The sequence below is a fragment of the Phocoena phocoena genome, chromosome 2, assembly GCF_963924675.1.
Source record: "Phocoena phocoena chromosome 2, mPhoPho1.1, whole genome shotgun sequence".
NCBI lineage: Eukaryota > Metazoa > Chordata > Mammalia > Artiodactyla > Phocoenidae > Phocoena > Phocoena phocoena.
The window spans coordinates 116431173-116443862 of record NC_089220.1 but is presented as its reverse complement, the minus strand read 5'-3'; the positions used below and the strand labels follow the sequence as shown (position 1 = coordinate 116443862).

At 41.4% G+C, this 12690-nt stretch overlaps 1 protein-coding gene across 1 annotated transcript in view; it reads left to right on the top strand.

The window, feature by feature from the left end:
• The first annotated feature begins 4901 nt into the window (after positions 1 to 4901).
• Positions 4902 to 12690, top strand: part of EDC3 (enhancer of mRNA decapping 3) — a 49893-nt gene continuing 42104 nt past the window's right edge. Inside the window, exon 1 of the mRNA XM_065872075.1 lies at positions 4902 to 4976. The gene's annotated coding sequence lies outside the window, so the exon portion shown is untranslated. The remainder of the gene's footprint in view (positions 4977 to 12690) is intronic.

Below are 12690 nucleotides of genomic sequence, written 5' to 3'. Positions count from 1 at the left end.
TTTTTGTTTGTTGGAAGATTTTTAATCACAGTCTCAATTTCAGTGCTTGTGATTGGTCTGTTTATATTTTTTATTCCTTCCTGGTTCAGTCTCAGAAGGTTGTGCTTTTCTAAGAATTTGTCCATTTCTTCCAGGTTGTCCATTTTATTGGCATGTAGTTGCTTTTAGTAATCTCTCATGATCCTTTGTATTTCTGCAGTGTCAGTTGTTACTTCTCCTTTTTCATTTCTAATTCTATTGATTTGAGTCTTCTCCATTTTTTCCATAATGAGTCTGGCTAATGGTTTATCAACTTTGTTTATCTTCTCAAAGAACCAGCTTTTAGTTTTATTGATCTTTGCTATTGTTTCCTTCATTTCTTTTTCATTTATTTCTGAACTGATCTTTATGATTTCTTTCCTTCTGCTAACTTTGGAGTTTTTTTGTTCTTTCTCTAATTGCTTTAGGTGTAATTGCTTTAGGTTATTTGTCTGAGATGTTTCTTGAGGTAGGATTGTATTGCTATAAACTTCCCTCTTAGAACTGCTTTTGCTGCATCCCATAAGTTTTGGTTTGTCATCTTTTCACTGTCATTTGTTTCTAGGTATTTTTAAATTTCCTCTTTGATTTCTTCAGTGACCTCTTGGTTATTTAGTAGTGTATTGTTTAGCCTCCATGTGTTTGTATTTTTTACAGATTTTTTTTCTGTAATTGATATTTAGTCTCCTAGCGTTGTTGTTCGAAAAGATACTTGATACGATTTCAACTTTCTTAAATTTACCAAGGCTTGATTTGTGACCCAAGATATGATCTATACTGGAGAATGTTCCATGAGCACTTGAGAAGAAAGTGTATTCTGTTGTTTTTGGATCGAATGTCCTATAAATATCAATTAAGTCCATCTTGTGTAATGTATCATTTAAAGCTTGTGTTTCCTTATTTATTTTCATTTTGGTTGATCTGTCCATTGGTGAAAGTGGGGTGTTAAAGTCCCCTACTATGATTGTGTTACTGTCAATTTCCCCTTTTATGGCTGTTAGCATTTGCCTTATGTATTGAGGTGCTCCTATGTTGGGTGCATATTTACAATTGTTATATCGTCTTCTTGGATCATTATGTAGTGTCCTTCTTTGTCTCTTGTAATAGTCTCTATTTTAAAGTCTATTTTGTCTGATATGAGAATTGCTACTCCAGCTTTCTTTTGATTTCCATTTGCATGGAATATCTTTTTCCATCCCCTCACTTTCAGTCTTTATGTGTCCCTAGGTCTGAAGTGGGTCTCTTGTAGACAGCATATATACGGGTCTTATTTTTGTATCCATTCAGCCAGTCTATGTCTTTTGGTTGGAGCATTTAATCCATTTACATTTAAGTTAATTATCGATATGCATGTTCCTATTACCATTTTCTTAATTGTTTTGGGTTTGTTATTGTAGGTCTTTTCCTTCCCTTGTGTTTCCTGCCTAGAGAAGTTCCTTTAGCATTTGTTGTAGAGCTGGTTTGGTGGTGCTGAATTCTCTTAGCTTTTGCTTGTCTGTAAAGGTTTTAATTTCTCCGTTGAATCTGAATGAGATCCTCGCTGGGCAGAGTAATGTTGGTTGTAGGTTTTTCCCTTTCATCACTTTAAATATGCCCTGCCACTCCCTTCTGGCTTGTAGAGTTCCTGCTGAAAGATCAGCTATTAACCTAATGGGGAGTCCCTTGTGTGTTACTTGTTTTTTCCTTGCTGCTTTTAATATTTTTTCTTTGTATTTAATTTTTGATAGTTTGATTAATATGTCTTGCCATGTTTCTCCTTGGATTTATCCTGTATGGGACTCTCTGCACTTCCTGGACTTGATTGACTATTTCCTTTCCCATATTAGCAAAGTTTTCAACTATAGTCTCTTCAAATATTTTCTCAGTCCCTTTCTTTTTCTCCTTTTCTTCTGGGATCCCTATAATTCGAATGTTGGTGCATTTAATGTTGTCCCAGATGTCTCTGAGACTGTCCTCAAGTCTTTTCATTCTTTTTTCTTTATTCTGCTCTGCAGTAGTTATTTCCACTATTTTATCTTCCAGGTCACTTATCCGTTCTTCTGCCTCAGTTATTCTGCTATTGATTCCTTCTAGAGAACTTTTAATTTCATTTACTGTGTTGTTCATCATTGTTTGTTTGCTCTTTGGTTCTTCTAGGTCCTTGTTAAACGTTTCTCGAATTTTCCCCATTCTATTCCCAAGATTTTGGATCATCTTTACTATCATTATTCTGAATTCTTTTTCAGGTAGACTGCCTATTTACTCTTCATTTGTTTGGTCTGGTGGATTTTTACCTTGTTCCTTCATCTGCTGTGTGTTTCTCTGTCTTCTCATTTTGCTTAACTTACTGTGTTTGGGGGTCTCCTGTTTGCAGGCTGCAGGTTCGTAGTTCCTGTTGTTTTTGGTGTCTGCACGCAGTGGCTAAGGTTGGTTCAGTGGGTTGTGTAGGCTTCCTGGTGGAGGGAACTAGTGCCTGTGTTCTGATGGATGAGGCTGGATCTTGTCTTTCTGGTCAGCAGGACTGTGTCCGGTGGTGTGCTTTGGGGTGTCTGTGACCTTATTATGATTTTAAGGAACCTCTCTGCTAATGGGTGGGGTTGTGTTCCTGTCTTTCTAGTTGTCTGCCATAAGGTGTCCAGCACTGTAGCTTGCTGGTCCTTGAGTGGAGCTGGGTCTTAGCGTTGAGATGGTGCTCTCTGGGAGAGCTTTTGCCTTTTGATATTACTTGGAGCCAGGAGGTCTCTGGTGGACCAATGTCCTGAACTTGGCTCTCCCACCTCAGAGGCACAGGCCTGACACCCGGCCAGAGCACCAAGACCTTGTCAGCCACATGGCTCACAAGAAAAGGGACAAAAAAAGAAAGAAAGAAAAAGAAAATAAAGTTATTAAAATAAAAAATTATTAAAAATTAAAAAGTAATAAAAAGAAAAGAAGAGGGCAACCAAACCAAAAAACAAATCCACCAACGATAAGAGTAAGGCCAACTGGCCCGAGGCAGGGGAACGCAATCAGACTCACAGGTTGCATCAGACTGAAACTTTCCGGACCACCCAGTTCCAGAACCTGACCTGGAGACTTTCCACCCGGCCCAGCCTTCCCGCCTTTCGAGGTGCGGGACTAACGGTCCCAAGACTGATGCAACCGGCACCGGATATTGCCACGATACCCAAAGAGACCACCAAATAAGGAATAACCTGCGCCCTCCCGGATTCACCACACCCCTTTCCCTTCTTCCCCTATAAATTTTGTTGGCGCCCACACCCGGGCGCGACTTCTCTGGTCCCTTTTTCTCGGACCAGTGAACCTCGCCTGGGAGCGTTCCCAAATAAAGCTTGTTTAATCTCTCCTCCGTTTCTTGGTGCCGTTCCTTACAATAACAAGCACTAAAAACTGTACTAAAAAAAAGGACAGACAGAACCCTAGGACAAATGGTAAAAGCAAAGCAATACAGACAAAATCCCACAGAGAAGCATACACATACACACTCAGAAAAAGAGAAAAAGGAAAAAAATATATATCTTCTGGGAAGCCTGAGGTCTTCCACCAGCGTTTAGTAGGTGTTCTGTAGGAGTTGTTCCACATGTAGGTATATTTCCGATGTGTTTGTGGGGAGGAAGTTCACCTCCACGTCTTACTCCTCTGCCGTCTTGAAGATCTCCAATCTCTCCTGTGAGTTTAAAAAATCATTTGGAGTGGACTATAGAACGATAGAACCAAAGGGAGGCATAAGAGAACTAACCACCTTTTTTTGGACTATCAATCATGCTCAGGTGCACATTATCTCATTTAATTTCACAGCAACTTTGTTAGCTATTATCTCCAGAGTTGCACAGCTCGTTTGTAAAATAATAATAACTAAAAAGAAAAGGCAGAGCAAGGATTCAACTCTGAGTCTGATACACCAATGGTTCCCAAACCTGGGGTGTGCTAAGAATTGACTGGAAGGAACCTTTAAAATAATAGATGCCACGGCCCCCCCAGACCTACTAAAATGGAATCTCTACTGATGGAGGAAGGGAAGGGAGAGTTCCTGAAAAGAGAAAAAAATTTTAAAGTTCTTAAACTGATTTTGCAGAGCCAGATTTGGAACCACGGCCTTACTCAATGCTGCCTGACCAAGCCGTGGTTCCTAAACCAGGTGTCAGGCTTCAAGATAACCTTGCAACTTGCTTCAAGATAACCTTGCAAACTCAAACTCCAAAATTCCTCATTACACTGTCTTGGCCCTAAACGCCTGCTCTTTTCAAAATCAAGACTACCAAGACTCTAAAATGCCACGGGAAGGAGAGTGGCACTTTCCTGTGTATGGAGTACTGGGGGTGGGGGTGGTGGAATGCAGCCAAGCTCAGACTGGCTGACACTAGGCCAAAAACGAGCTGAAGCTGATAAACTTTGAAGACCAACCACGAAGGGAATTTTTTGTTTCCTTTAATCCATCACGGGTGCCTACTAATTGCACCCCACAGCTGCAACTGATCAAGGATGGGGGCCACGTGACCAGGCGCCCTCCACGCCGAAGTCTTCCGCTCTGGTTCGGCTATTAGCCCAAGAGGGACTGGAGGGAAAGCCGGAGGTTTTTATCAAGACTACGCGAGAGAGGGGAGCTCCCCAGGAAACTGAGCCGAGGACGGGGGACAGGACTCCAGCTCGAACCCAGACTCCCCCCGATATAAGAAGGCGGGGAATGCAAAATGGAGAGCAGGTGCGGTTCTCGAAGGCCATAGAGTTGACCCTAGTAGTGCTCTTTCCAAACTCTCAAATTTCTCGGGCGTCCCGCCCCTCAGCGACCAGCCGTCCGGTTTCCGAGGCGTCGCGCCGGAAGTGACCTCATGGAGGCGGCGTGGGGTCGCGGGCGCTTCCGGCGGCGGCCGCGGCTGTCGGGGTGGATGTGGAGGAGCCCCGTGGTCTCTGGGTCCTGCGGTGTTTCAGGGCCGTGTTGGTGTGGTGTGCGCAGGAGGCGCAGGCCCGGCGGCGTGGAGGTGGGAGCGAGGGGCAGGCGGGTGACTAGTGGGCGCTCGTGGGAGGGGGCTTCCGGCGTTGCCAGGAGAGTTTGCTTTTAGGCTTCGTGGTTCCAGGCCTTGCAGACCTTTTTAGAGGCGGGCACGAGCTGGGGGCCGCTTCGGGTGCGCAGGGGCCCCATTACTAAGGCTTGCCTCCGGGGTATGGTTTGAGGTGGGAGGCCGAGGGGAGCGGGATTTTAAATAGTCGAGGAATTGTGTGAGGTGTGAGGCATTAGCCGCCTAGTCTCTTAGTTTAGCCTTGCTGATGGTTCCTGCAGCCCGCCCACTCATTGCTCCCTGCTTCAGTTTCCTTTTGCACAGTGAAGTACGGTGGCAGGGAAGAGCGCGAGTGCCACATCCATGACTGATAGCTGGAGGACAGAGGTGAACTGGACTCTGAGAGGGAAGGGTGACTGAGAAATAATGATACCTGCTAGGGTGCAGCTTCTGCTGAATCCTGGGGACTTCCCCTTGATTGTTTACTGCAGTTCGTGTAAGTCTTAGCTTCTTATTATCGGTAGTCTTTGTGCGATATTAGTTGACTTGATCAGTAATTGACTTGTTGAATGGTTCAAGTTCAAGTGTTTTGGTGTGTGGGAGGCATAGTCTTCACCTGCTTGGCCAGTTGGTTGTCGGTAAACTTCCCAATTCTGGAGGTAGGAGTCTTAACAGTCCTCTCCTGTGGTTACAGGTGAGGAACTCGAGACCCAGAATGGTTTTTGTTCTCTTCCCTAGCCACAGGCTAAACTGATTTCAGTCTGCGATCTGTCTCAATCCCATCAAAACGTAAGTGACTGTCCCTGAGCAGGTCACTGTTTCAACTGGAAACCTCAGATGGATTCTGTTTTTCTAGGCTTTTTTTTATGAGTGGCAGATAAAGGGTACTGAACACAGAATTCCTATATTTTGGTTTCTCTGTATAAAACGGAGATGGTTACAAATAACATAACAAAAAAATTTTCTTTTTGAATTTCTGAATTTTATTTTATACACCAGGTTCTTATTAGTTAACTATTTTATACATATTAGTGTATGTATGTCAATCCCAATCTCCCAGTTCATTCCCCCCGCCCCCACCCAATAACATAACTTTTTGATTGCTAAGAAGTTTTTGGTGGAGCTTTCTTGAGGGGTCAGGGCTGTGGGACTAGCAGAGTGTCTCGCAAACTTTTTGACCTGTGACCCACAGTTAATGTATTTTACATGCTGACCCTGTGTGACCCCTGCATGCACAGAGTGTGTACACACACAGGAAACAAAAGTTTACCCTTTCTATATACGATGCCCTCTGACATTTTCTTTTTCATTAAAAGAAAAAAAAAGTTGATTGCAACTCACTAAATTGACTCTGACCTGTAATGGGTCTGACTTCTAAAGACCTGTAGTTTGAAAAACATTGGACTAGAAAATGTTTAATTAAGATTCTTGAGATTCCTGAGATTCTGTAAGTAATGCAAGGTGGAAAATATGTCATTTTTCTCTTCTTATCAACCAGAGGAGCAGGGTTACTAGAGTTCTTCACCAGAACAACAGGACAGGACATTCATATCTGTATCTCAAAGGGGGGCAGTATCCATAGTGATAATGTGTCTGAATTTTGGCAAGGTGTTTGAGTCTTTTCCGATGACCTGGTGGGTGAGATGGGGGGGGATTTGCCATATAGTGGTAAAATTAGATGACATCATGACTTTGAGCATCTATGTCTGTAGGGATTTGATTTGTGGGCACGACTTACAGCTGGGATTTTGGTGATCAGTGTTGAGGCTCTGTGACTTTCTTTATACATAGTGTGTATTTGAAGGCGTATCTAGAGAGTGTGCTTATCAATTTGTTGCCTTTATGAAGTGAAGAGAGAAAGTATCATCTGGGTATTCTCAAGATTTGCCCAGTGCAGTCTAATGAAATGGAAGGGTCATCAGAAATTTAAGTAGTTTAAATTTTAAATAGTTTAGGATGTAAGTTCTTTGTTTTTCTTTTTAAAATTTATTTAGTTATGGCTGCGTTGGGTCTTTGTTGCTGTGCGCGGGCTTTCTCTAGTTGTGGCGAGTGGGGGCTACTCTTCGTTGTGGTGTGTGGGCTTCTCATTGTGGTGGCTTCTCATTGTGGAGCATGGGCTCTAGGCACGCAGGCTTCAGTAGTTATGACACATGGACTCAGTAGTTGTGGCTTGCAGGCTCTAGAGTGCAGGCTCAGTAGTTGTGGCGTACAGGCTTAGTGCTCTGTGGCATACAGGCTTAGTGCTCTGTGGCATGTGGGATCTTCCCGGACCAGGGATCGAACCCATGTCTGCTGCATTGGCAGGCAGATTCTTAACCACTGCACCACCAGTGAAGTCCCTAGGATGTAATTTCTGACAGGTTGTAAATATTGACTTTTTAAAAATAAATACAAAGTTTCTAAATGTAATAGCAAGTTGATGTTTTTAAAATATACAGATATATTTATTTTTTAAAATATTTATTTATTTGGCTGTGCTGGGTCTTAGTTGCGGCACGCAGGATCTTCATTGCGGCATGCATGATCTTTAGTTGTGGCGTGCGGGCTCTTGGTTGTGGCATGCGGGATCTAGTTCCCTGACCAGGGATCGAACCCGGACCCCCTGCATTGGGAGCGTGGAGTCTTAACCACTGGACCACCAGGGAAGTCCTCAGATAACCTTTTTTTATATTAAAAAAGCCCTCTAGGATATGGATATGTATAAATGGTGTCTTACATTACTTGATTTTCAGATGTTAAGCCAATCTTGTGTTCCTGGAATGAATCCCATTGAGTCGTGGTGTATAATACTTTTTATATGTTGCTGAATTCAATTTGCTAGTATTAAGAATTTTTGTCGCATAGCACAGGGATATCAGCTCGGTGCTTTGTGACCGCCTGGAGGGGTGGGATAGGGAGGGTGGGAGGGAGGAAGATGCAAGAGGGAAAAGATATGGGAACATGTGTATATGTATAACTGATTCACTTTGTTATAAAGCAGAAACTAACACACCATTGTAAAGCAATTATACCCCAATAAAGATGTTAAAAAAAAAAAAGAATTTTTGTGAACATCTCTATGTTCATGAGGGATATTGGTCTGAAGTTTCCTTTTCTTATGATATCTTTGGCTGGCCTTAGTATTAGAGTAAAATTACCCTCATAAAGTGAGTTGGGCAATGTTCCTCTTCTTCTATTTTCTAAAAGAGTTTATGTAGAATTGTTAATTATTTCTTTCTATGTGTTTTATAGAATTTACCAGTGAAGTCCTCTGGGCCTGGGCTTTTCTTTGTAGGAAGATTTGGAATTACTAAATCAGTGTCTTTACTTGGTATAGGTCTATCCGGATTTTCTATTACTTTTTGAGTCAGTTTTGGTAATTGTATCCTTCTGGGAATGTCCATTTCATATTTTTCCTTTTCCTTTTTGAACTTGTATCCATTCGATTTATCCCACAGAGTTTTATCCTAAAACAGGAGTCAGCAAAGTTTTCCTGCAAAGGACCTGGTGGTAGGCTTTGTGGGCCATGTGGTCTCTGTTAGTACTACTAAGTTCTCCCATTGTAGTGCAAAAACAGCCACAGACCATAAGCAAACAGCTGTGCGTGGTTGTGTTCCAATACAACTTTATTGGTAGTGGGCCAGATTTGGTACGTGGGCCGTAGTTTTCTGACCCCTGTTTTAAAATAATAAATTTTATGCCTGAAAACCTTATTTGATAATCCAGTTATCTAGGCAGATCAGGTTTATGAAAGAGTAAGGTGGAAATGGATTCCCTTGCTTGCATATCTTTGTGTACCCCTAAGGATATGTGTATTCCAATTTGTAGTTTTGTTCAGGTGTGGTGGGAGGGGCCCTCACAGTATGATTTTCTAGGACCATAACTCGAATCCCCTATCTGGCCAGTATTCTTTCTATGAAAAGGAGATATCTGAGGGACTTCCCTTAGTGGTCCAGTGGTTAAGACTCTGCGCTTCCACTGCAGGGGGCACAGGTTTGATCCCTGGTCAGGGAACTAAGATGCATGCTGCGCCCAAAAAAAAAAAAAACAGAGACATTTGAAATAAAATTTGCTGTATCGGAGAAATTGTATAGATTACCTCATTTAATCTTCACAGTGGTTCTGTGAGGTGGTGGTATAATTGGCATACAGTTGACTCTTGAACTATTGGGCCACCAACCCTCTGCAAAGTTGAAAATTCGAGTATAATCTATAGTTGGCCCTCTATATACCTGGTTCTTCTGCATCTGCGGTTCTGCATCTCAGATTCAACCAACCACCCATCGTGTAGTACTGTAGTATTTAGTAAAGAAAATTGGCGTTTAAGTGGCCTTGTGCCATTCAAGCCCATGTTGTTCAGGGTCACCTGTAATTCCCATTTTATAGTTGAGACGATTGAGACTCAGATTAGGATAATTTGCTTGTAATTCTGGCCTGTAATGTCTGACTTCAGAAATCCATGCCCTTTTCACTATGTTGCCTTTTGTGGCAGATAGGGGCCTAGTACTAGGGTTGTACTAGATGTTTTCTTTTAAGATCTCTGCTGTTCCCAAGCTTTTGATTCTACAAGCACCTTTCTACATAGATGTGTGGAAAAATACCTAGTTTTTCAGAAATCCGTAACTAACCACTCATCCGTAACTGTTGATTTAATTGTCCTTAGCAGACCAAGGGATTGCTTCTTGGATCTGAGTGCTGTGAGTTCTGTGTGATGTGGCAGATGAGACGGAAGTTTGTCGGTCTGTTATTGGCAAGTTGTCTTTGAATCATTTTGGCAACTACCTCAGTTGCATAATGGGTGGAAGACCGTTTAGGTCTACCTGACTTATGTTATCTAAAGGCTTCTTAGAAGAGAAATGATTCAGTAAAGTCTCATAGTGTGGCATTCGGTAGTCTGGAAATCCTGATAGCATTTGAGCAAAGTCATCCCATATCTACTTCTGTGTGTGGTATGCCCAGCATAAATGGGTACATTTGTCCACCACAAAGACATATACAAAAATGTTTAATTTTTTATTCATAATAGCCCCCAAACTGGAAATAATCCAACTATCACTGAGGCATAGTTATATAATAGAATACTACATAGTGATGAACCTCACAGATGTAATATTGAGCAAAAGAATCCAGACACTTTAAAAGAGAACCTTTATGATTCCATTTGTATGAAGTTCAAAAACAGGCTAAATGAATCTTTTGTGGTAGATATCAGAATAATGGCTGCCTTTGTGGGAACACAGTGGAATCTTCTGGAGTGTTCAAAATATTGTGTCTTGATTGAGTGGTGGTTATTTGGGTAAATTAATATGTAAAAATTCATTGAGCTGTAAACTTAAAATATGTAGACTTACTATCTGTGTAATACCATGATAGAAAAGTAGAAGATAAAAAACAAAGATTGGTCTGCTTGGGAATTCCCTGGTGGTCCAGTGGTTAGGACTCTGCACTTTAACTGCTGAGGGCGAGGGTTCGATCACTGGTCCGGTCACTATAAAAATCCGCAAGCCACGCAGTGTGTCTAAAAAAAGAAAAAGATTGGTCTGTTTGTAGCTCCTAGATCATCTTCAGTGGTAGCTCTTCTTTTGACATGAAGGTGTTAGCCCTGTAATTGATGAAGCCTCCTCGCTTAGTGTGTCCATCTGATTAGAAACCCAGACGTTGGCATTCCACTTGTTTTATTTATTTGTTTATTTCAATTAATTTTTGGCTGTGTTGGGTCTTCACTGCTGAATGCGGGCCTTCTCTAGCTGTGGCAAGCAGGGGCCACTCTTTGCTGCGGTGTGCGAGCTTCTCATTGCGGTGGCCTCTCCTGTTGTGGAGTATGGGCTCTAGGCACGCAAGCTCAGTAGTTGTGGCGCACAGGCCTAGTAGCTCCGTGGCACGTGGGATCTTCCCAGACCAGGGCTCAAACCTGTGTCCCCTGTGTTGGCAGGCGGATTCCCAACCACTGCGCCACCAGGGAAGCCCCTCCACTTGTTTTAGATTTACTGTTTTCATTTAATAAAGGAATTTTCTTTAAAACTATTAAAATTCTATTTAGTTATTATTAACATAATATAAACTTGAATGTTTAATATCAGTGTCTTAAAGATATATGTTGAATGAAGAAGTAAAAAGTCTTTTCACATCTGATTAATTTCTGGTATTTCTAAAATTCTTATTACCGCTCTTCATTCTGCATCTATCTAAAATAAGCATCAGGGACTTCCCTGGCAGTCCAGTGGTTAAGAATCCACACTTCCACTGCAGCGGGCACGGGTTTGATCCCTGGTGGGGGAACTAAGATCTGGCATGCTGTGAGGTGCGGCCAAAAAAAAGAAAAAGGCAAAAATAAAATAAGCATCAGAGTAGGATTATGATGGAGTATAAATGATAGGAAAGGAACTCCATACTTTTGTGACATTAAGTAGACAAAGGCCAACCAGGAAGGGGAAAATAAGCATAAAACATGTGTTTTATGTGCCTTTTACCATCATCAGTGTTGAAATTGTGTTGCATTAGAAGTTCACCTGATCTCTTAAATTCTTTGAGATATATTGATAACTGTTGCAACTCAGTGATGGGTATGTGGGGATCATTATGCTGTTCTGTCTATGTTTGGATATGTTTGAAATTTTCTATAATAAAATGTAAAAAAAAATTTATGGATGAGCCTGCTAATGCATTGTTTCTTATATTTTCTGTTCTGTCAGCACAGTTTTGTGATACTTGCTCAGTTAAATACTAGAGAACTACCTGAGTTTGTCTTTAGGTTTTTGTGTTTCTAATGAGACATACTTTTTTTTTTAACCACAAGAGTGCCTTTTTTGCTCCTTTAAATATATATATATATAGCTATTTTTCCTTTTTTAGGCTCTGTTTTATGTAGGTATATTTCTGAAATTAATATTTGAAAACTGTTTAAAACGCTATTCTCTTTCTTTTCTATTTTTCATGGGAAACACTAAGCCAGTGTTTCATTTTATACTTGGTGTTGTATGTTATGTTTATATACTCATCTGCTGTTTGCTGACTTCCTTCTGTGTGTAGGGCAGTGTTAGATTTCATATCTTACATAGGATTTTGCATAGAATATGCTTAGGGATATTGTATTTTTAGAACCATTTCCAAGGAGAGCCAAGGCATTTAAATCTAGAGTATTAGATACTCTAGATTTTGAGTGATTAACCTCTGTCAGATTTATTATATCTAATTCATTCATTGATTGGATTAATATTTATTGAGTTCCTCTTCCATTCTAGGCAGAGCAAAACAGACAAGGTCCCTTGCCCTGGTGGAGCTTACATTCTAGTGGGGTAACACATGCAACATAAACAAATAAGATAATTCATATGGTGAGTCATTTTGGAATCATAACAGAAAGTGTTGGAGAGTGATGGGGAGTAGCTGCATTAAATTGGATAGCCAGGGAAGGCCTCTTTGGGGTGGTGACATTTTAGCAGATACCAGAAAGAAAAGATAGAACTAGCTGTTCACAGAGCTGGGGCAAGAGTGCTCTGAGAATACCTGGTACAAAGTTTTGGAGGGAACAAACTTGATATGTTTGAGGACAAGTAAGAAGGTTAGTGTGTCTGGAGAACAGGGGGAAGGGAGTGGTGAGAGATGAAGCTGTCTGTAGAGGTTAGCAGAAATCAGATCATGTAGGGCCTACAGTCCATGGAAAGGAAGTTATTAAGCAGAATCGTGACAAGTGATTTACATTTTAAAATTTGCTCTG